The sequence below is a fragment of the Euleptes europaea genome, chromosome 2, assembly GCF_029931775.1.
Source record: "Euleptes europaea isolate rEulEur1 chromosome 2, rEulEur1.hap1, whole genome shotgun sequence".
Lineage (NCBI taxonomy): Eukaryota > Metazoa > Chordata > Lepidosauria > Squamata > Sphaerodactylidae > Euleptes > Euleptes europaea.
Window position 1 is genome coordinate 95,211,403 of NC_079313.1, and position 25,993 is coordinate 95,237,395.

The following is a 25,993-nucleotide window of genomic DNA, read 5'->3' on the forward strand; positions in this document are numbered from 1 at the left end:
GCCAATTTGGCCTGGAAGAAAATTGCTTCCTGACCCCAAAGTGGCAATCAGCACTACCCTGGGCATTTAGCACTTTACACACAGCAAGGCACAATGGTTAAACCACTGGGCAGCCTATTTGTAATATACATTATGAATATGTCTTTTCCATAAATTTGAGTTGGTTTTGTTTTAACTGCTTCAGCTATAACTGCAAGGCAGAACCTATGTGTTGCTTCATAGGGTGGAGGTAAACTTCAGTATTGTTTCCCATGAAGGCAAGCAACCTATTATTAAAATGTCTCTGGCTAAACATGTTCAATTAAATCTGTGTGCCATGTTCTCCAGATAGCTTGCAACTGATGATCAGATTTATAGCATAGGTGTAACTGGATGATTGGCAAAGATCCAAGCAGTAGAGAATGCCCTATTTTAACATGATTTCCCTGGAGGCAAATTTTAAACAGTTGCATTTACAAACAACTTGATTTCATATTAACCCAGTTTTGTAATTGCTTCCTTGGGAGAATGAAGTCAAGGTTTCGGTATATTCTTTTCTACAACTTCAAAGCACTAATGCAAACAATTAAAGGGGAGATTTTAAATGGGGAGAATTGTGAGGAGAGGCACAAAGGCCAAATATATTTGGAGGAAATTAGAAGAATGTATATGTGTGTGTGTGTGTGTGTGTGTGTGTGTGTGTGTGTGTGTGTGTGTGTGTGTGTGTGTCTGTGTATAGAAGAATCATCATTAAAATTCTACATGGCAAAAAAAATGTATTAAAATGTTTGAATTTTCCAAAGAATGCTTTCAGTAGGTTTAGATGGATCTCATTTCGAGTGTAGGGCCACAATCCAGAGAAACGTGTGTGTGTATTCAGTACCATCAAGTTTATGGAGGCCCTATGAATTAATGACCCCACAAATGTCCTATTGTTAACAGCCTCACTCAGATCTTGCAGAGAGTCGTGGCTTCCTTTATTGAGTCAATCCATCTCATGTTGGGTTTTCTTTTCCTGATGCCTTCAGCTTTTACTAGCATTATTGACTTTTCCAATAATATTACTGGAGAGCCATTATGGTGTAGTGGTTAAGGGTGGTGGTTTGGAACAGTGGACTCTAATCTAGAACTGGGCTTGATTCCCCACTCCTCCACATGAGTGGTGGACAGTAATCTGGTGAACTGGAGAGCTCTCTCAGCCTCACCTACTTCACAGGGTGTCTGTTGTGGGGAGGGGAAGGGAAAGTGATTGTAAGATGGATTCTTCCTTAAGTAGTAGAGAAAGTCGGCATCTAAAAATCAACTCATCATAGAATCATAGAGTTGGAAGGGACCACCAGGGTCATCAACCCCCTGCACAATGCAGGAAACTCACAACTACCCCCCCCACACCCCCAGTGACCGCTACTCCATGCCCAGAAGATGGCCAAGATGCCCTCCTTCCCATGAACTGCCCAAGGTCATAGAATCAGCTTTGCTGACAGATGGTCATCTAGCCTCTGCTTAAAAACCTCCAGGAAAGGAGCACTTACCACCTCTTGTGGAAGTCTGTTCCACTGAGGAACCACTCTGTTGAAAAATTCTTCCTAATATCTAGACAGAAACTCTTTTGATTTAATTTCAGCCCATTGGTTCTGGTCCCACCTTCTGGGGCAATAGAAAACAACTTGGCACCACCCTCCATATGACAGCCCTTCAAGTACTTGAAGATGGTTATCATATCCCCTTTCAGTCTTCTCCTCTTCAGGCTAAACATACCCAGCTCCTTCAACATTTCCTCATAGGACTTGGTCTCTAGACCCCTCACCATCTTTGTTGCCCTCCTCTGGACATGTTCCAGCTTGTCTGCATCCTTCTTAAATTGTAATGCCCAAAACTGAACACAGTACTCTAGGTGAGGTCTAACCAGAGCAGAATAAAGCTATACCATCACTGAGTGATATCTGGGCGAACCTTCCCTCACCTTTATAGTATTTAACCCTGGGGGTGGCCCAAGGCTCTTTTTGCAGGTGTGGACACCTTGGAAACCTCTCTACCAGCTGAGACTTGGGCTGAGCCTCTGTTTCCCTCCCTGTTGCAGGTGTTTAGGTCTGGATGTGGTCAGAGGCGCTTGGCCCTTGGCTCTTAGCTCATGGCCCACAGCCTCTGGCCCTGAGTGAACTAGGCCAGCAAATCCAAGACCAGCCCAGAATGTTGGAGTTGTACTGTATATTTGTATTTCTTATTTGTCTAAAACACTTTGTTGTTTCTTTGCAAGCCATTTAGAGTTCCAGGGAGCGGGGAGGGGAGAGAAACTCCCTGGAGATGCCATGGATTGAACCTGGAAGCATCTGCAGAAAAGCTTCTACCAGTGAGCCACAGCTCTTTCTTATTCCTCCTCGCTAGCAGGTTGATGTGTGTAACTGCCCTTGATCAGCACACCTGTCTCATGTTAAAGTTGCGGGACAACAGCCAGCATACGATGGCAAGTATCATTCTGGAACCAGCACTGGAGATGGGATTTAGTCTTAATGCTTGGTCTCTAGCGTTCACAACAGCCCCTGAATTGCAGACCAAGCTGACCTTCAGGTCCCTTAGATCCTATTAGTTGTTCATGAAACCAATGCATATCTAAATAGCAAAGGGACACCATTTAGCATAAGTAAGGATATCCTAATAGGGCTCAAGTAAAATTGCAACAATATTTTTAAAAAAACCTATTTCCTGAAGCCCAGAATATTTGTGAATTTAAAAGTGCTTTTAAGACCTAACTGGGCTTTTAATGACATCTGTGCCTTCCATTAGAAAGTCGCAGATGAATACAAAGTGACCTTGCTGTCAGTTTAGCATCTAATAGCAGGACTGTGAGTGGCTTCATAATGCCAAAGATTAAAAAGAAATGCATATAAAATTGGAACTTAATTATATATATATATATATATATATATATATATATATATATATATATATATATATATATATATATATATATGTATGTATATATGTATATGTATATAATTTTTTTTCAAACAGAAGGAGCTGTAAATGGAAAGATCATTTTAAATGGATCTGGAGAAATAAAAAGAATCCAGCTGAAAATAAAAGGATTGCCTTCTGATAGACATTAAAGCTTAAAAGGCAGTCAAAGAAAGATATGAATTAAAACGTCCTGCTAAATTTCTCCTTTACGGAAATGATCAATTAACTGTAAATGTATGCTCACTCACTGAAACCCACTGGTGGGCATATGCATGTGCTTAAAACTACACTCTAAAAAAAAAGAGAAAACTGCTGCATTTTCAGTAGTTCAGAGGGAGTTTTTCATGTGTATGATTTCCCTTAAAAGTGGCTAGTTAACCTGTGTTAAGCAAATAATACTTTAACCAGCAGTAATGCCTGTGGGGGCTTTATAACTACTCCTATAGATAGGACACGGTAGATGTGATTTGAAAAACTACAGCCACTATCTAGACATAGCAAAGCACTGTTAAAAAATGTGCTTGACATAATTCCATGTTTATAATTTCATGTTCACTGAAAAGTATCACTTTTTATACTCCTAGTAAACATGCATTTGTATGATTCCAATTGTCTTTGCTGTTTTTTTCCTAAACCTGATGTGTTACCACTGCAAGTTAACCAGAATGGCTGATACTCCACAACACATCACACTAATTGTTAAGTCCCGGCCACAGCAATTTCAGCAGGAAGCAAGAGTGATTCCAGCAGCACAACTGCCGGACTGCCAACCAGCCTTCATCACCACTGTTAAGTCCGTGTGGGGAGGACACACGAGGTCAGAGACGGAGTTCTAATGGAAACTGCTTTATTTGGTGAACAGAACTAACTACAGTGATTAGACCCCTGCTTATACACCCCCCTGGCCGCCTGCAGCCACTCCCCCCTAGTCCATGATTGGAAGGAAAAACCCCAGTAGCCAATGGGAACATACAGTTCAGGAGCCTTGGAGAACACAAAGCTGCCCAGGGTTTCCCCTGATGCAATTACAAGGATCATTGTCCCCTTGATTCAATCACCCCCACACATGCATAAATAACACTACTGACAGGAAGATACACAGATGCCTGGAAACAAAATCCCATGGGTTGCTCCAGCCAATCAGATTAAACAGAAGTGAGGTGAAAGATGACAAATATTACCAAAAGGAGTAGCACCGAGGGAACCAAAAGGGTGCTAAACAGCATCAAAACAACATAACTATTTGTTCAGTCCCATTGATTTCTCTGGGAGAGATTTAAGCTCATGCCTTACATACGTTGAATGTTCACAGGGGTTTGTGAATGTGTCTTGAAGCCAGCATATTCTTGAAGGACTGCTGGGCGAACAAATTCCTCTTCCAGTATAAAAGGTAAAGGTCCTCTGTGCAAGCACCGTGTCATTCCTGACCCATGGGGTGACGTCACATCCTGACATTTCCAAGGCAGACTTTGTTTGCGGGGTGGTTTCCCAGTGCCTTCCCCAGTCATCTTTCCTTTACCCCCAGCAAGCTGGGTCCTCATTTGACTGACCTCGGAAGGATGGAAGGCTGAGTCAACCTTGAGCCAGCTACCTGAAACTGACTTCTGTCGGGATCGAACTCAGGTCGTGAGCAGAGCTTTTGACTGCAGTACTGCAGCTTAACACTCTGCGACACGGGGCTTCCAGTATAGTGGCTTATTATTTTAATGCATTGATCTAACCTCCTTGGTTCAGGGTTGAATGCAGGTTTCCTACATTTAATCAGCTATTCAGGTCGAATCTATTACTGAGGTTTCAGACAATTATCCTCCGAGTATAATCAGGTCTTATTTTGCTTATAGTCTTTACACTATTCTTTTTTCTCTATAAAAGTAGTAGGCAGAGGAGGTTGTATTTACCTGGATTTAAAAATGGACCCAGAGTCATGACATCAAGGAGATGCTGGGATACAAATGCCAGGGTTCTCTGGTTACACATCACATTTACAACTACATACCCATCAGTTTCTGGTTTTCAAGAGACAAGCAGAGATGCAAATTCTAGTATTCTGCATATCAGAACAGAATGGGATTTTTTTTGCAGACACCTTGTCCTCCCCAGATTCAGGGCTCAAGACATTAGTTTAATGAAGGTTTATAAAAATTAACACCAGATCTGGTCTACTAACAAACTCTTCCCAGCCTTTTTTGTATGAGTTTCCTTAAAGGCTGCTCACTGGGGATAATTAGAGCTTGGGTAGTCAGTCCTAAATTTATATACCTCCCCCCACCAGATTTATTTAAATATTTAAAATACTTATATCCCATCTTTTCTCCTTCGACCCAAGATTTTTTTAAAAACACAACTGTATAGATTAAGAACAAACACAGATGACTGGACCTATTACAGCGAAAGCCCATAGTCTAGTTATTGGGATCCAGGTATTGCCCTCTGAACAGAGAAGGCTATCTAAAGAGCATAATGGGCATGTAGGAATATATCGGGAGATGCCCTCAGGCTCTTGCTGATCTAAATTAACTTCAGGCACCTAACCCACCTTAATCCTGCCAATCCTTAGTTAGGGCCTAACCAGTTTTCCTGAGACCATGCCTAACCAGTTTCCCTGAGACCACCTAACAAACAAAATAGCCTGCATGAGCAGCAGGAAACAGGTGAAAAGGGGCTCTTTCCAGAGCCAATTTGGAAGGAATGCAAAACATTCCTGCTTGGCCCCAAAGCCACCAACTAATCCCAGTCTGCTCCAAAAGGGAGGAAAGGCAGAGCAGCTTCACCAGAAAAAGCCTCTGGCTGAGGGGTGGGAATAACCATCTCCTATTGCCCTATGGCTCTGTTGTTTCAGGCAGTTTAGCTAACCCTGGAGTTTCCATCCTTCTTTTGGAATGCTGATAGTGACAAACAACGGCTCCCAACCTCCCAAAAGGGGGGCATGAACCAAACATCTCCGGATTAATCTCTAAACATGGGACACATTTTCCAAAGCCCTGAGATTTTAGCAAAGCATGTTGCTGAAGCATTGGCCCAGCTACAAATGATGACCATGTTTTTATAACATAGCTTGATCTGTCCCAAGCCATCTCTTCATAACACTCAACAGCACTAAAAGGGATGAAAAAAGGTCAGTGTGGCATTTTATCCCATCCTGTAACATAGGGATGAAAACTAGCAATATTAGGAAATTAACCATTTCTTTCAATGAGAACCACATTTCTGGTGTAACTCCCCCCCCCCTCACCCAACTCTGAAGTTCTCAGCATTGTGCCCCTTGTCTAAGGGATCCTCCCTCCCAAATTTCATGCCTATAGGAGAAAGAATCTTCATTCCATAGCCAATACAATTTTCACTTGTAGAGGAGGCAAAGGGATACATGATTTGGTATGTGTGAGAGCCAGCGTGGTATAGTAGTTAAATGTCAGACTAGGATCTGGAAAACCCAGGTTCAAATCCTCACTCGTGCTATGGAAGCTGGCTGGGTGACCTTGGGCCAGACACACTCTCAGACTTGACTCTGGTTAGTATTTGGATGGGAGACCTCCAGGGAATACCAAGGTCATGATGCAGAGGCAGTCAATGGCAAACCACCTCCAAATGTCACTTGCCTAGAAAACCCTTTGGGAACACCATAAGTCAGCTGTGACTTGACGGCAAAAAAAATGTGTATATGGAAATGTTAGAACTGAAAGATGCCTGGAGAACATTATATCTGGATGAAAAAGACTTCACATACTTTCCAGACATACATCAATCTTATTCAAGAATTGATATGTGCTGAATTTCAAAAGCATTGATTAAAGGTGTAGAAAATGGCAAAATTCAGCCAAGGACCTTAGCAGACCACAATCCAATTGAACTAAGTTGGAAAACAGGAAAAAAGACAGAAAGAAGATGGAGAATGAATGATACACTATTATTACAAGATGAAGTCGTGCAGAAATGCAAGAAAGACCTGACTGAATACTTCAAAACCAATAACACTGCCGGAATTGCCGGAACAACAGTTTGGGAAGCAAGTAAGGCTTTTATAAAAGGGACCTTGTTGGTAATAGCTGCAAGAAAGAAAAAAAGAATAACAGACAGAATGCCCATGTTAGAACACAAATATAAACCAATATGAACAAAGACAAATTGAAGGAGTTAAAACAACTAGAGAATCAACTGCACCTGTTAGAGGCAGAAGAAACACAGAAAAAAATAGAAAAAATAAACAAAGACATTTTGAACATGCTAACAAATCAGGAAAATATTTAGCATATTGTTTAAGAATATTTAGCAGAAACACCAATTAAGAAATTTACATCAGAACGTAGAAGAATTTTAAACCAAATGATAACAATACAAGAAATTAAGCATGCAGACCTAATGGACTGACAGCAACATATTATAAATGCTTTGTAGACATTTTAGTAATAGCTTTTCAAAAGGTAATGAATGAAATACAAGTGAGAAGAAATATCCCACCTATGTGGCAAGAAGTTCATATAACATTATTATATAAAGAATGAAATGTTCCAACAGCACCGCAATCGTACAGACCAATATTGTTGTTAAATGTGGTTTATAAAATCTTTACAACTATCATGGCTTAAAGATTAAGAAAATGAGTACCAGAACAAATTCATGAAGATCAGACAGGATTTGTGCCTCGAAGATACATGAAAGATAATAAGAATATAAGAACATAAAAAAGCCATGCTGGATCAGATCAAGGCTCATCAAGTCCAGCAGTCTGTTCATACAGTGGTCAACCAAGTGCTTCTATGAAGCCCACAAGCAAGATAACTGCAGCAGCAGCATCTTGCCTGTGTTTCACAGCACCTAATATAATGGTGCTCACATTGAATCTCATTTGCCATTTTAATGGCCATTCCTCCAGTTTGGACAGATCCTTTTGTAGCTCTTCATGGTCCGTTTTTATTTTAACCACCCTAAATAATCTGCAAATTTGCATCTGCAAATTTGGCCACCTCACTGTTCACCCCCCAGCTCCAGGTCACTGATGAACAGGTTGAAAAGCACCGGTCCCAACACAGATCCCTGAGGGACCCCACTGCTCACATCTCTCCATTGGGAGAACTGACCATTGATTCCTACTCTCTGCTTCCTATTTTTCAGCCAGCTCTCAGTACATAAGAGGACTTGTCCTCTTATCCCATGACTATGAACTTTGCTTAGCAGTCTTTTGTGGGGGGATTTTGTCAAGAGCCTTTCAGAAATACAAATACACAATGTCCACAGGCTCATTCCTGTCCACATGCTTTTTGACACTTTAAAAAAACTCTAATAGGTTAGTGAGACAGGACCTAACTTTGCAGAAACCAAGTTGGTTTTACCTCAGCAGGGCTTGCCCTTCCATATGCTTGACAATGCTATCTTTAATAATGTTTTCCATCAATTTACCTGGAACATATATTAAGCTAACTGGCCTGTAATTTCCTGGGACCCCCTGGAACCCTTTTTTATAAATGGGTGTTACATTGGCAATTCTCCAGTCCTCTGGTACAGAGGCTGATCTAAGGTACATGTTACATATCATCATCATAATTTTAGATACATAATAAATGCAATAAAATAAGAAGAAAAAGAGAGAAAACTGGGGGGTTTGGACGCAGAAAAAGTTTTTGACAATGTATCTTGATCATTACTTATGACAGTGCTTCAAAATATGAACTGTGGAATGGAATTTCTGAATTGGATCCAAAGTATCTATACTGAACAACAAGCAAGAATTCTAATAAATGGGACTATGACAGAGACGACTGAGAGAGAGAAAGGGACATGGCAAGGTTGCCCAATATCCCCTATTAATTTATTCTAGAAATGGAGATATTAACTACAAAAATTAGGCAAGATAAGAGGATCTGTGGAATAAACATTTACAAAGAAGAGTATAAAATGAACGTCTATGCAGTTGATGTCATAATATCAGTAACTAAACTAAAAACTTCTTTGATTTATATAACGAAACACATATATAGAGTTGGAAGCTTTTCTGGATATAAACTGAATAAAAAGAAGGCAAAAGTGATGTTGATATCAGCAACAAAAACAGAAGAAGAAGAAGAAAATCAATAACAGATTATGATATAACCATTAAAAATTAGGAATTTATCTGACAGCATAATACACTTTTTAAGGACAACTATCAAAAAAGGAGAGAGACTATGCGGCAATTAAGGAAAGAGAAAGAAGAAATAGTGGAGAGGTAGAAAATGAGAGGTCTCCTTAAGTCCTTGCAGGCCCCTTACTAATTAAATCTAAACAAGAGGAAGGCAGAGAGAAAAATGGGGTGGAGAATATGAAGCCTGAAAAGAGAGAGAAGATGGGGCCAATGGGGAGAGACAGGATTTTCCTTTCCTATGATTTTGCAACCCTCCAGCTTGTAAATAATATTTTTTTTCTCCAGGATAAGAGGCTGCCTATCATTGGGGGGGGGGTCATAAACAGTGCCTGGGCCCCTACTTCTTATATCCCTCCACCTCTGTAGTCCTGCCTGCTTGCTGCGGTATACAAGCAATGCTTTTGCCCTTGGTCCCTGCAGGTGGGCAGATTGTTGTATAGCCTCTGCTACTACTAGGGTTGTGAAAATCAATATACCCAAACCAAAACAAACAAACAAACCCGCACTTAGCCGTTTCGGCAATATTTGGGTTTTGGGTAGACCGAATACCAAAACCTGGGAATCTGCCCGAAGCAAAATAGGTGATTCCTGAAAAAGCCAAAAGGAAATTCATTTTTTTCAGGTTTCAGCTATTCACCTTTGCTCAGATGCACAGTTCTGTGCTTTCTCCCATTTTTCTATCTTTGAGGGCCCTTTTGAGGTAGGGGTCATGTAATCAGCGCAAAATTGGCCTGACCAAACTAGTCTGGAAGGATCATTTTAAAAGGCGGGGGTCATCTAGCCCTGTCTGGAGGGATATACACTCCAACTAAAAAAGGCCAAAATATTGTCGAAGGCTTTCATGGTCAGAGTTCATTGGTTCTTGTAGGTTATCTGGGCTGTGTAACCGTGGTCTTGGTATTTTCTTTCCTGACGTTTCGCCTGCAGCTGTGGCAGGCATCTTCAGAGGAGTAACACTCTCTGTCCTCTGAAGATGCCTGCAGCAGCTGCGGGCGAAACGTCAGGAAAGAAAATACCAAGACCACGGTTACACAGCCCAGATAACCTACAAGAACCAATAAAAAATGCCAGCTTCTACAGCTGCTCACTAGGCTTCTAAAGAAGACTCTTCACCCACACAGATGAGTCATCTCCTTCACAAGGGCAGCCTTGGTCATGACTTCAGCTGGCTCCGATATCACCACCACCACCACCCGAAAACCTGCTGTCAAACTGAAAGTCGCCCCAAGTAGAGGCTTTGTTTCCCTGCACTATGACCATCTCATGAAATCAGATTTTTGATAACTATAATAAAGGACTGTTCACAGGACGTCATTTGTCACCAAAGAAGTGTTTTCCGTGCCTTATTTTCTTGCATTTAAGCAGCTTTCCTCAGTTTGGAAGCTAATTTGCATGGACATCATGCTATGCGCCCCAGATACAAAGGGAGCCCCCAGACTTTGAGGTGCCAGCCTGCCAATCAGCCTTTCCCCCCAGTCCTTGGCAAAACCGATTGACAGCTCGGCTTGCAAATGCCTGGAGGATGGGGGCAACCCCTTTGTGGGCCCATGAAATTGGACCCCCTGTCCTAAACTTCACCAAACTTTGTTGTTTATCTAAGGAGAGGCCCTTGCAGCTCTGCTGCAAATTTGGTGACTCTACCTCCAAAAATGCCCCCACAGGAGCTTCAAAAAATCCCCATAAACTATAATAGACCTGAATTTTTTCAGTAAACCTGGAAATAGAGCCAAAATGCCCCTTTATGGGAATTCAGCTTATTCCTGGTTTACTTGGGGGGGGGGGGGAAATCTGGCCCAATAAACCCGAACCTGAAATTTACCAATTTTTTGTTTTTTTGCACAACCCTAGCCACTACCCCTCCCATCTGCCCTCCTTACCTGCCAGGTAAAATGCAAAGTTTGCTGCTACCTAGCAGGCACCATTCCAGATAACAAAGTAATTCACACAAGCAAAGCTCTCGTACCTATATAAAATCACAAAACACTGCCAGCCTTAGAGAGATGATGCAATGACTGGAAGAAAATGGGAACACTTTGCACAGAAACACCACTCAAGGTGATCCTGTTTGGCAGGATAATCAGCTAACTGTTCTAATTGGATAACATTCCTATTGGGCACATATGTGCTAAGTTATTCTCTCCCCTCGTTTCCCTTCCTATCTTTCCTTGCTCATGAAGAAGAAATCAGGAAGCCAGATGACTGTCTAATCATAGAAAGTCTCCTATCACTCCCAAATACTGGAAGTAATTCTCTTTAGATATGGAGCACTGTATTTATAAGTGGGTGCAGTTTGGGTAGATTTCTAGCTGTATATGTCCCTAAGGAGCCCCGTGGCGCAGAGTGGTAAGCTGCAGTACTGCAGTCCAAGGTCTGCTCACAACCTGAGTCCGATCCCAACAGAAGTTGGTTTCAGGTAGCCGGCTCAAGGTTGACTCAGCCTTCCATCCTTTCGAGGTCGGTAAAATGAGTACCCAGCTTGCTGGGGGTAAAGGGAAAATGACTGGGGAAGGCACTTGCAAACCACCCAGTAAACAAAGTCTGCCTAGGAAACTTCGGGATGTGACGTCACCCCATGGGTCAGGAATGACCCAGTGCTTGCACAAGGGACCTTTACAGTTTACCTTTTTACATGCCCCTACCGGAATATTCTCAGTATTCTTTTCTGCAAAGAAACTGAATAGAAAAAAAAATTTTTTTTCAAATTGCCCTTTCTAGATCCATATTACTGTTTCTGTGTCTAAATTTAAGAAGCCAGATAAGGGTTGCTCTACATGTGTAGCTGAATCCGGTGGCATCTTTAGGGAACAGAATGAAGTGTAACCCTTCAGACTACCAGTGGAATGATACTGTTTTGGAATGCTAGTCCATGCTTTTTTTTAACTTCCTCAAAGAATAAAACTTGTACAATGGGGGTGGGGGGAGGAATGCTTAAGCTCAGCTTTTTCCCTGTAATGTGATCCCCTACTTGGAGTACCTGGAGTCTGAGGTAGTATATTCCTTTCTCCTACTTTAGGATTCATACCATTCTATTCTCCTCTCAATCAGCTGCATGGGTATAGATTCAGCCAAAGACAATAGGAAAAAATGGCTCTTAATTTTTTATTTCAGATAAAGCATGCCTGCATCAGTCCCTAATCATGTGTAGTGAATTAGCTATGCACCCAGAATCTTTTCAAAGCAATTACTGTGGTCTAGAAGTTTAATTTCCTATATCTCACATGAGCTAGGATTGTCTATCTCTTCTCCTGCAGGCTGGTTTACAAGTTCTTCTGAGCATAGATCAATGGATCAGAGGGCATGGCCTGAATTCTTGAACATCATCTGCTAAAATTAATCATGGGTCTTTGCTCCTGTTAATATTGCAAGGATCCAGTAGAGTTTGGGTTTTCATAATTAAAGGGATTATTCACATGGGTAAGTATAGTAAGATGATCTCCTGAAAACCTGCTGTACATGATGGGAAATATTATGTCACCAGAGTTCTAAGTATTTACAAGGAGATATAGATCTACATCTGGATAAGAATTATTCAACTGAAACAAGACACAGTTTCATTAGATAACAGCAGTAACAATGAATGAATACATAAAGCATTCATTCCTTTAAAATGTGTTCAGTGATTATTCATGTTCAGACCATTCGCCGAACAATTCCTTCATCTGTTCACCATAATACCGATGTAAACCTGAAGTAACCTCTTTAATTGTCAATTAATTTCTATTTGCTTATTGTTAGCACAGAGAAAGTAAATAAAATGTAAATTATGTATTAATACATGCAATGTTTACAAGACACTAAACCCTATATTTATATTTCCTTTGCTAGCATAGTCATAAAAAGTCATTATTTCTAGACCAGGGATTCTTAACAGGGGCCATACACATATGTGGGAGTAAGCTTCAGATCTGGGGAGGGGGGCATTCAGAACTTTTGGGACCTGTAAAGACTGAATCTACCCCCTCCCAAGCTTGCCAGGTCTCCTACTATAGCAAGAGACCTCCCAGAAAACCTGGTCATTGCCCACTGGTGCCTGAAACACCAGCGGGAGGAAAAGAAGGGTGTGCACTTCTAGCAAAAACTGGAAGTGACATCATCATACAATCAGAAAAAAAGGTTTGGTGGGGGGAAGTCATTCCCTAAAGAGATGGGAAATCAGATTGTGAATCTCCAAAGTACTGCCTAGCTTGGCCTTTAAACACATTAGATGCCCATTGGGTAAGACGAAAAACAACAACAACAATTTTTTGTTGCACTCCCAATTCTACTTCCTGACAGCATCTCCCATAAACTTTTTTTTTAGTGGATCATATCCCTAACAGCCTGGGGGCAGGGGTACCCTATTCAACTTGTACCCCAAAGCATCCCCTGAAGACTGTCCTAGCTCTAGTCTCGAAACACTGTGTGATGCTGGTCTCAGCAAATGGTTAGAGCCATTTGCAAGTCCATTGTTTTTGGAAGGGATTCATCAGAGCCATAGCACCAGCCTTAAAAGCTGAAAGGACATTACCAGTGATAGAGGGCAAGAGCCCAGACATTTCTTTTTACAAAATTACTGTAAATTATGCTACTGTACTTTGCATATGATTAAGTTATATCCAAAGCATCTAGAGGGTACAATAAGGCACCTTTTTCAGTATTTCTGTGCATCTAAATAAGCAATTATGCCAATAAAACAAATACTGATTTAATGTCCCATAAAGTATGGAATGGTGACCATTAAAACTAGGCATTATGGACAATTTAAACCATTATCTGTAGATGTACAATAACAAAGACACTGAAAAAGATATACATTCACCCTTGAAATGTCACTGTTTTGCAATTCCTTTGTCCTGAAAACAATGGTAAACAATGTTCCACTGACCTCCAGTGGGGACAAATGGAAAATGCATCCCTTTTGTTCCCCAAGGTGATAGAAAAAATGTCTTGTTTTTCTTTCTTCCCCTTGTCTGCAATAACATGAATCAGTGGCATTTGGACAGAGATGCACTCTGCTAGCACACTCGCACCTGGGCCTTACCTTAAATGACACTGTTCTAATCCATTAAAGCTAATGGTGTGAATGATTTCAGACCATTACTTTCTAAAGCAGTGACAGCAAGTACACAAAGAGAATCCAGGAGACTGTTTGTGCAGGGCATTTACATGATGGATGGGAGCACTGGGGACACTGTTCTAAGGCCGACAAGTTCTTTGACATAATGACACATATCTCATGACTTGCCGTGCTACTGCTATGAAAATACAGTCGTGTGTGGTTCACTTGCTGGCCTTGGCATATATTTTGCTGTCCAGAATAGAAAGGATGAAGTTAAAATAAGGTGCCAGCATGGTATCCCAAGTGTTGACCAAGTCTTCTTTCTACAATAAATTGTATAGCAGACCCAAAGGCTTTGGTGTGGAAGGGACCTAAAAGGAACAATAACAGACTTTCTGAAGAGAATGGCTGTATTATTCTCTTGAATTAAAACTGTTGAGGTGTTTTCCCGATATTACCTGGGTGGTGTAAGATCAGCTGGGGCAGAACCCTCAGATCACAAGGGAGAACTCCATTACATATTCAATATTGCCACGGAAATCACTAAAGCTTTCTGCATGTGCAACAGTCCCTGTGCAAGAGGAAGTGGCTCAGTGGCTGTGGCTCCGTGGTAGAGCATCTGCTTGGCAAGCAGAAGGTCCCAGGTTCAATCCCCGGCAACTCCAGTTAAAGGGACTAGACAGGTAGGTGATAAGAAAGACCCCTGCCTGAGAACCTGGAGAGCTGCTGCCGGTCTGAGTAGAGGATGGTGACTTTGATGGACCATCCTGATTCAGTATAAGGCAGCTTCATGTGTTCATGCGTATCTGCTTGAACTGAGTGAAAGCAATTCTATCCCTACTGTCTTTTCCACATATGCAAGACATAACACAAGGCATTTCTTCTGATATGATTTCCACAATTAATTAAATACAGTCATGTGACCTCTCTGTTGTGCATTCAGTTGCTCAAAGAGACCACTGTTATTTCATAACAAATTATACCAAAGTGCTATAAGTTGCCTCAGCCTTTGTGGCATCATTTGGTGGCACAAGTGGATCTGCACTACTCATCGTCATTCCCCGCCCCACTCATGCATCACTGGATAATGCAGAAATAAGTTTTGGGTGGGTAGCCATGTTAGCCTGTAATATCAGAAAATATCAGGAAAATATCAGTTGGGGAACTCCCTGCCCCAAGATGTGGTGATGGCTGCTTTAAGAAGGCTTTAAGAGGAGAGTGGTCATGTTCATGGAGGATGGCTACTAGTCAAAATGAATACTAGTCATGATGCATACATATTCTCTGCAGTATCAGAGGAGCATGCCTATTATTTTAGGTGCTGTGGAACACAGGATAATGCTGGTGCAGTTGTCTTGTTTGTGGGCTTCATAGCAGCACCTGGTTGATCACTGTGTGAACACACTGCTGGACTTGATGGACCTTAGTCAGATCCAGCAAGGCTTTTGTTGTGTTCTTATGTTCTTTGAAAAAACTTGCATCCAGTAATACCTTAGAGAACAACATACATTTCTATGCTATAAGCTTTCATGAGTTTAAGTTCACTTAATATTTGACAAGGTGAATTTTGACTCATGAAAGCTTATGTCCTGAAAAAGTTTGTTGGTCTCCAAGCCTAAATAACCAATTGCAGCTTTATATTCTTACATTGAGACTAAGAACAATGCCTTGACTAGGCTGAAAACACAGACTGGTAGGAATCCAAGAAACTGAGGTGTTGAGAATGTCTGGGTCCAGTTACGCTGTGTGAGGGTGGTGGCAGTAGTGATTCAGAATGTTATGATCTTTGGATTAAAGAGAAAAAAATGTTCAATTATGCCTTCTTCTTAAATCTGACAAGACACTATTCCTACTATTTGGTTGGCATCCTATTAGCAACTTCTAAAAGAAAGGTGTTGACTTTTTCTGAAGTGAAAACGTTAATAGAAGCATCAACATTGCTTTATTATTGTTTATGTTTTTATGAGGAGATCTAATTTTAAAATGAGAAATGTCTTATGTCACCATCTGGAGTTGGAGAAAAACTTGAAGACCTGTTGACACATTAATAATAGTGGGTGTGAAAAATACACTGAAAAGCATGAAAGTTATACCAGCCGTTAATGTACCGCCACAATTAAAACTGATGAAATGACTTTCAGAATCTGAAAAGAACAGGATGTTGATGTGAAAGGAGATTGTGGAGTCATATTACAAGTTTTCACCTTCAATGCGACTTTTAAGTACTATGTCACAATATGGTGGCAATCAGATACTGTCCCAGCATGCCACAACCCAGGAGGTGCAAAGTAAAGCTTCACTCAAGAGCCACATGTAGCTGCTGATCCCTTCCTCATTCTCATCTCACCTGTACAGACTGTGCATAGTAAGACTCACTCCATACATTTTGGATCAGGGAGTTTATTTATATATCCCCATGGCAGAATCCCACAGATCTCTAATGTGTCATTATGTCACCAGGATCATGTGGGTACTACCGGGCTAAAAGAACCTGGCAGGGGGGGACCCAGAAAAAAATAGCTAGGCCTTCAAGCTCTGCTGCATCAGTCAATCTACAGTGACCCTCCTCATATACCTCAATGCAAATTAGCAGCAGCAGCATCCCTGATATAGGGTACCCCTGGCATATGGTAAGCATTCAACATAAATGGTTCCATGTTTCAAATGTTACCAAAGAAAAGTAAGATCTAGCAACAAGGAACTGGCAGCCATATTGCTCCAGTGACATATGATTTATGCCTAAGAACTATTTCAGAATGGAACATCCATATTCACAACTTGCAGGTAAACTGCATCGGCATGTGACGACACTTCATGGTGCTTGCACAGGGGACTACCTTTACCTTTACTAAGGAATACCAAGGAATACTAAGGTTGTGATGCAGAGGCAGGCAATGGCAAACCACCTCTGAACATTTCTTGCTTTGAAAACCCTACGGGGTCACCATAAGTCTACTGTGACTTGACAGCAAAAAAAAAATTGTATACGTTTAGGCAAGTTTCACACTAAGTTTATAGAGAATTTGGAGGGCCAATGGTACGTGTATGCACATTACAAACCACTCCATATTTATTATGCATATCGTAAATGACAGAAAATAGAAAACTCCCTCTCTTTGAAAAAAGCTGCAGTCTTTTGAATTGGGACGCATCAGACCATCAGCAAAGATTTCTAACCCATTTCTGGAGAAGTAGCATATACATTTTTAAAAAGAAATGAATAAATAAAAAGAAGCTCCAATTCCAACTGACATAGGGTAGCATCCAGTAAATTTCCTGGTACTTTAAGTTTCACTTAAGTTTAATTTAACTTAAATGTAAATCAGAGCTATGTTTACATGAATTACTTCAGAAAATTCCTAAAGCAAGTTGTTTCTCTGAACAGAGCAAATTACAAACCTTTCTATAAGTCTCAGCTTTCACCCTTCCAAAGAAGAGAAAACGGGAAGGAACAGCTATGTGGCTAGAGAAGAGGCACAGTGTTTCAGTACAAAAGGAATCACCAACAAAGGAGTGGAAAGTCCTTGCAACTTTTCTTCACCTTGAACCCTGTCAGATGCACTTTGGGGAGGGCTGTAAACTTGTTTGGAACAAAGCCCTGCCAGATTGCCAGGCTAAAAAAAGAAAGCAAAAACCTTCGAGCCATGCTGCATCATTCATCATTCAATCCAGGCTGGTTGTTTCCAGATACTTCAATGTCACTGCACAGCAAATGATGCAACAGGGGCATATTAGCTAGAAAACAGAGCATCCGTACATCGGTACCCTAGGATGTACTTTACCCTACAATGTATGACATTTGGGGGCCTCCTGTATTTATTGCTCTCCCTCTTCAAGAGGCTGTGGCTATTTTCTTTGTTTAAAGAAGGAGATCTGTCATTTCCCCATGGCATCTGTCATATGCACAATAACTACTTTACCACAATACAGAGTGGTTCACAATGCATACGCATGTGCACATTATTCACAATGAAACCAGCCTTCTAAATTGTCTATACAGTTAGTGTGGAACTGGTACAACCATTTTGAGAATATTGTCCACAATATTCCTTTCAAGAAAGTTCATTGCTAGTATTTGCAGTGGGGGGAGATATCCTTCCCATAAATCAGCTTGGCTGAAGAGAAATCATTTTAAATCAACTTGGAGTGACATTTGAGAGAAAGAATCAATGGAATGGGAAGGGTTAAGTGCCCTCCTCCTAGCTTTTCCTTACCAATGTTTCCCAGCCCTGCTATATGAAAGGAAAAGAGAGTTGAGAAGCCTGTGTTTCCCATAAAGTCTAATTCAGTCTAAGTATTAAGAATGATTCAAAGGGAGTTTGTAACTCTTGACATTTAGCAAAGTTAAACTTCTGGCCAGCTACTCTATTACTGCTTCCCAGCATGTGCAGCAAAATCAAGCCCTAAATTAATTAACTTATTATGTTTGATTGTACTTTATTATGATGTTTTGTGAGTCCTCTTGGCAGCAATGGGGGGAATCTCACAGTTTTGATCCAGAGGTGCTAATTTACTGGGCAATACTTCATCGCAGGCCCATCTATCATGCTATAAAGGGGCACTGTGATCTCATCAGTCTAAGTAAAAGTGACATAAGAGGATTTTATCAAATGAAAGCAAGGCTGATGGATGGTGATCTTCTACTAAGTCAAGTAAGTATTGATTCTGGGCAATACATTATATCTCACATTAATATCTCACAAGCTCAAGCAAATGGCAACACTGCAATATTGTTAGTGTTTTTTACATGATGAAGAATAGCCCTTGCAAGCAGCATCGTTTCCAAGCATCATGATGCACAAGGGTGCTAACTGGCCTCTTATGAACATGCTGCTTTTCCCTTGACCAACAAAGAGCCCAACAAAGTGCCAGTCATATGCTTGATGTTCTCAGGAAAATGGTGGTGTAACATCACATCTCCAGCAAAGAGAGATTGTGCAGTCTAGGAATGGATAGGGGATGGAAGGCATTGAATATTAGAGTAATCATATTGTAGGATCATATGTGCACTTATAAGTATGTGTGTTGAAGCAGACAGACAACAAGGGCCAGGAGCACAAAGAATAGTTAGTAAGTCCAAGGTCAAGCACAGTTCCATCAAAGTCCAAGGCATCAACTCAAGAGAGGGCAGACCATGTCATGAGTCAGGGTCAGTCAAACCAAGAAGCCAGGCTTAGGGTTGTGCCCCCCCAAAAAAGGTAAATTTTGGGTTTGGGTTTATTGGGCCTGATTTTGGGGGAAAATCCTGAAATAAGCCAGATAGCCATACTGGTAAATATGGGCATTCGGCTTATTTTCAGGTTTCCTGAAAAAACTTCGCCCGGGGGGGTTGTTTTTTGAGGTAGAGTCCCCAAATTCACAGTATAGCTTGAAGGTACTCTCCTTGCACTACCTCAAAAGTTTGGTGAAGATTGGGTTGGGGGTCCAATTTTATGGGGTTTGGAAGGGGTTTCCCCTCCTCCATAGAGAAATATTATGAAGTTTGCAATGATTCTCTATGGAGGGGGTGATCCATTCCAGACCCCATAAAACTGGACCCCCTGACCCAATTTTCACCAAACTTCCGGTTTCATGCAAGGAGAGTCCCTTCAAGCTATGCTGTGAATTTGGAGGCTCTATCTCAAAAAATTCCCCCAATAGAATTTTAAAAATACTTACATTTTAGACTTATAAGTAATGGCCACCGTCTGCTTCCTCCCTCGAGACACTAATTTTCCCATTGTTAATTGCAGGGTTACAATCAATCATGGGAAATTGAGTTTTTTCACATTTGTAATGGCCACTCTGTTCTCAAACTGACTCCCTCTAATTCCTCTTCTGAGGAGGAGGTCTCAGCAGGCTGACCCATGACAGTATGTTTGTCCGGGATAAGATGTGGTCAGAGCATGAGTGAAAAAGACAGAGACAAGGAAATGTTGTAACTTAACATTTGACCTGCCCATGAAAATCAGTAGAACCATTTTTTTCTTTAAAAGAGAACAATCTAGCCCAGTGGTTCCCAAAGCACTTGGTGCTCCATGAAACATCTCCTAGTGCTCCGTGAAGAAATTGGAAAGAAAAATACTACTGTCATTCAGTTTAGTATATAGATGCTAGGTGAAAATTAGTGCTCAGTGATGAATTTCTCTCCTGAAAAGTGCTCCATGACTCAAAAAGTTTGGGAACCGCTGCCAATGGAAGCTCAGAGCTACACAGGGAGAAAGGAACCCAGAGATTTTTAAAAATCTTGTTTTTTACAGCAAGGTTCGAGTCCAGTAGCACCTCAGAGACAAGGATATAACTCTGCTTAGGACTGTGTTGTTATTAATGTTATATTTGTTGTTGCTGTTTGGGGGGGGTCTGTTATTCCCTTGTGCGAAACCCTGGCTTAGATTTAGATGTTGTGCTTAATGGCATCAAAGAATTGGCCATGTTTGGATTTTTAAATAAATATTTCCTGACATGTCTGCAAGGAACTAATAAGCATGGGCCAACAACAGCTGAGAAGAGAGGGACTGGGAGCTGGGATGGTGTTCAGGTGCTCTGGTACTATCAGCCACATCTTGATGCTCCTGCTAATAGTAAGACAGCGATTCTGATAAGCCAATTCTGGCATTTGTTTATTGGTGTGCCAAACATCCCAAACTCCTTCCAGTCTGGTTGGTGGCTATATAGTAGCTTTTGTGTTTACTAACCACACTAGTTGGCCGCTTGGTCTCCAGGCCTTATTGTAAGACAAACACAGAATCCTGGTGTATGGAGTGGAGCTCAGGGGACCAACGTGGGAATGCAAATCTCCCACTGAAGTTGGGAAAGTGGTGACAGCAGTGGCAGACAGCTGATTTTGTGCCACTGCTTCCTACCTGGTCTTTCTGCATTGAACAGGTGGAAGGGTCATGCTAACTGGGATGCTAGACTGCAAAATCCTGGCCACTCAAAGGCTACACCAGAACCATTCCCCTCATTGAACTTTTCAATGGTCAAGAATTCAGTGCTGACCTGGATAACACCATCCTAGTGCTGCTTGTGTGGGACCTAGGGTGCCATAGGAAGAGTGTGAAGCCTCCCCATTCTCTGAACCTACAGGAATTCGGGTATCTTTTTCTCTCTCCTTTTTTTGTTATGTTTATGTTTTGCATCTTGTGACTGCGGACCTACTTTCCTTTATGAGACTTTCCCTTGGAGATAACGATAGCCTATTATACAATTCAGCCTACAGGTGTTTATCATTTCCCTCTTTATATTGAATTATTTTTCTGTTTCTGAGCAGAATATCTTCACTTAGTTGTGAATATTGCTTGATGGCACATAGAAATATTACCCTATCCATTTTGACTTGTTAGAAACAGATATATTCATTAATATTTAATTCTGTGTCTTGTTCCTTTTGTTCATTTGTTTTTACGTTTATTTGTATGATGTTCAAGTTCTTTATCTCAGATCTCATACACTGATGTATGACTTCAATGAAGCCTTTAAAGGTCTAACATATAAACGTAGACTTTAATAATTCTGCTAATCTTCTTCTCATTTTAGTATGTTTGTTTATATGTATATTTACTTACTACATTTTGAATTATTATTTGCTATATATATAGGTATAGATACTTTTCCTGGTCTTGCCCCCCCTTTTTAAATTTTCTCATTCAGTGTCTTACAGGATACCTGTTGATATATTTGTTTATAGAAATTACCTGATGTTTGTTGTATTCATCAGCAGCTTTGGCTGGAAAGTATTCTTTTACAACACTGAAGAAGGCATTAGCCAAAACATGTTTGTTGTTTTGCTCAAGGTATGGTATTCCTTGACCAATTGAGTATGTGATTCATGTTGATTGATCTGCATGAATTAGTGCAGCAGTTTATCTGCCAGGTAATGTTAAATTGATATATTTGTAGTGTAGCAATTTTTTATGGTTTGTGTTGCCTACTGGCTATTATTTTATGTTATTAATGGTATGATTAAAATTCACTTTTAGTTTTTTATTTATATATTTCTGTGGCCTGTTAATTCTTTTGGAAAGAAGATGCAACACGATTTTGCTCACTGCTACAAAGGCCAATCAAGTGTTTTTGTTAGTTCTTTCCCTATCCATGGTGTCAGGAATATGGGCATGCCTGTCCCTTTCCCATTGATTGTGCTAGCCTCATCTCTGAACATCTGCATAGGGGCTGAGCAAATGAATTGTGTGTAGCCACCTACAGATTAAATGGTCAATTTCCTAATAATATCCAGGAATCAACCATGTGGTAAGTGCTCAAATATCTGTGTTTTGGATGCTCTCAGATGAGGCTTGTGAGCCAGTTGGGAAGGGTACTCACTGTAGTTAGGGGAGCAGTCAGAAAAAGTATCATCTGAACTGGAACAGTGGGAGGTGTCATGGAGAAGATGCATAACTGGAACTTGTTTTGTTATTGGGAGTTGTTTGACAAAAACTGCTAAGTGATTTCTGATTAAAAGCTGTGGGTGCTATTGCTTCATAATGCAGCATTTATTTCATAATACCTACTTCTGCAACCATATAACATCTGATTGTCCTAAATGTTATCGATGAATGCATTATTACAGAAGCATCATAAACCAGCAATACTTAATCAGGAAACTTATTGCCTTATTAAAGGCTACTCAGAATTTCCCACCAATGTTTTGGTGTTGACTTGTATGACCTTGGAAAGAAAAAGGGAACTAGCGTATTTTGTACCCCATGATACCTGGGCACTATTTGCTTAGTGTCAGTGCACACCCAACAGGAAGTGAAGAATGTGAGTTATTGGGGATCAGATCCCCACATACACAGAGGAGGAAGCCACACAATGACTCTAGCTCTGTATCAATTTATCATCAGAGTTCTGAATAAGACATGGCCTCTTGATGAAAGGAACAATGGAGTGTTCCATTCTTAAGGAATAGAAAGTTGTTTTGATTCCAATAATTAAAGCACAACTTACAGTTTTGCACATGTGACTCTTGATATAGTTACTTACAAAAGCATTGTTTAAAACATATTTGCCTTCATCATTATTGTTATCTGCTGGGGTTGCAAGGCAGTGAGAAGCCCTGAATCTTAATGGTATAAGCATGTTCAGGGAGGTGCTCCTCACTTGGTTCCATGCAACAAAACGTTTCTGGCTTGATGGAGTCATATTCAGAGTGGAGAATGCTTCAGAGTAATTAAGGCTAATTGGTGTAGATGAGCCATAGCTATTGTGGTGATGTGAGAGGGCCTAAGAAAATGTTGTCTGTCCTCTTTCCTCCCAAAGTATGGCAAAATTCACCTCCTCTTTAAGTATTGTCTACTCACTGTCCTGCATGCAGCAGATGCATCACCAGTTCCTGGGATCCCAGCAAACAGAGGTTCCTTCCAATTTGGTGGGGGTAGGACATTCTGCCAGGACAAGTTTCTCTTATGGAGTCTTGGGGACCATGTCTCCTTGGGGACCATGTCTCACCTACTATGGGTCTTGGAATGCATCCCACTCTTCCTATCTCTGAGCCTGATGCAGCTTCAGAACTTTGAACCTTCACTGAATTCTTGACCTGAGCCACAAAAGCAACAGGTAATTAGGTAGGCTTTCTCCACCTCACTTCCGGTCTGCCCTAGTTCACATCTCAGTGGGCTGCCCATGCTGCATTACCACCAAGTGCCATAGCTATGTCTTTTGGAGCCAGCTGCATATGTTATCCAAGGGGGAGCCTAGAATTCTAAATGTCACCTGGTATGTGTTTTCTAGATCAAATTGGCACGTTTCGCTTATTTGGCTTCATCAGCCTATAACAGGTGTTTAATAATACAAGACCATGAACCAGTGTAGGGTTATAAATAACATGGCCATAATGGGGAGCAGATAAAAAAAACAATCATCAAGATTCAAGCACCGATCTCTAATGCGAATCAATGAGAACTTCCAAGCAAGACTGAGCAATGTAGAAATCTCCTACATGTAGGTATAGCACAGTCTGCAGGCTTCATATGAAAAGATTAAAGCCTTGGTTAATGAGCAGGTATAGGTCAAAACTGGCCTAGAACCTCAGCTCTGAAACATTTAGTCAAAGGTGGCAGAAGGGAACGATCACATAGATGGAGACTGGACTGCCATGGACTTTGCTAGCCTGTTGAGTCTGGATGTGGGAAACACAACCTCAGATCCTGAGTTATTTAGGAATGTTGCTGGGAGAGCTAGTTTGCAAGTCCCCGTCTACCTCACCTCTGAGGGTAACTACCTCTGAGGGTTGTTGCAAAGCTAAAACACCAATCTGAGCTCTTTGGAAGTATGAGACAGGAAGAAGGAGAAGAAAGGTAGTTAACCTCACAGAGCCCATTATAGGTGGTCATTTTAAATTAAAAAAAGAAACTTGTCAGGCAAGCCTGAGTATACAAGAACAATATGCTGGACAGTTAAGAGAATGTTAAACTGCCCACCAATCAGCAGGGCTCATGGAAAGTGTTCTCAAGGAGTCAGTTAATAAAAGCTGATCTCTAAACATCACAAACCATGCAAAGACCCGAACGGGTTTAAGATTCATCACCTTTCCATGCTTCATTGCTAAGGAGAGTAAACCAGAAGCTGCATTCATTGAGCCCTGTTGGTTTCAGTGATGAAGTAGTTCTTCTTGTGCAAATCAGCCAGAAGCATCCTTGAACCCGGCCCAAGCTTGTGGGTAAGGGAATGGGTGTGTTTTACTGGGCCCTGGGGGGAATCACACAAACTGTGATCCCATTATCTGACATGAACTATTTATGTCATTTCAGGCATAAAACAGTCATTTTTCTGTTTGAGATGGAACTGGGAGCAGATATTACAGGTATATATCAGGCCCAGGGAAATTATGCTTGGGTACTATCCTTGGGAGGAAGCCATGTGGTGCAGAGTGGTAAGTGGCAGTACTATAGTCAAAGCTCTGCTCACAACCTGAGTTCAATCCCAACGGAAGTCAGTTTCAGGTAGCCGGCTCAAGGTTGACTCAGCCTTCCATTCTTCTGAGGTCAGTAAAATTAATACCCAGCTTGCTGGGCGTAAAGTGTAGACAACTGGGAAGGCAATGGCCACCCACCCCATAAACATAAGTTTCCTAGTAAACATCATGATGTGAAGTCACCCCATGGCTCAGTAATTACCCGGTGCTTGCACAGGGGACTACCTTTACCTTTATACTATCCTTAGTTAAGAGGCGGAGGTTAAATGATGTTTAGAGGGTTGGTTTTATTTGATCGACTGCTTCATGGTATGCCAATAAAGGTATTGAAAATTTAAAAAAATTATACTATCCTTAGGCACTATAAAATATAATTCTTCCTAAGGGTGTATAATTGGCTTCCTGTGCTCATCACTTAGGAAATTTATGCTTTTCCTCCCAGCAGATATGTAAAATTAAAAGGAAATGTTTTGAGAAGAAGAGTTGGTTTTTATATGCTGATTTTCTCTACCTTTTAAGGAGAATCAAACTGGCTTACAATCACTTTCCCTTCCTCTCCCCACAACAGACATTTTGTAAGGTAGGTGAGGCTGAGAGAGTTCAAAGAGAACTGTGAATAGCACAAGGCAACTCTGCAGGCTTCATTTGGAGGAGTGGGGAAACCAACCCAGTTCTCCAGATTAGAGTCCACCACTCTTAATCACTACACCATGCTGGCTCTCTAGCCAGCCATTCATCCATTGAGAAACCTCATTACTCTGCTCAACATCTTTACTGGATTTCTCTTGATTCCAAGCATTTTCGATATAATACCAACTAACCTTTTAAAGGAGCTTTTATTGATGGTTGCTGTTCTACAGCCATGCTCAGTTCCTGAGGGTGGGGAGAAGAGGGAGGGGAGAAAATTAAATTATTTTCTTTAGTGATCTTAATTATCAGGCATAATTACCTCCACTCAATTCTCTAACATGAGCTCTCCAGAGAATGAAGCATTTTAGTTGGGGGAGTA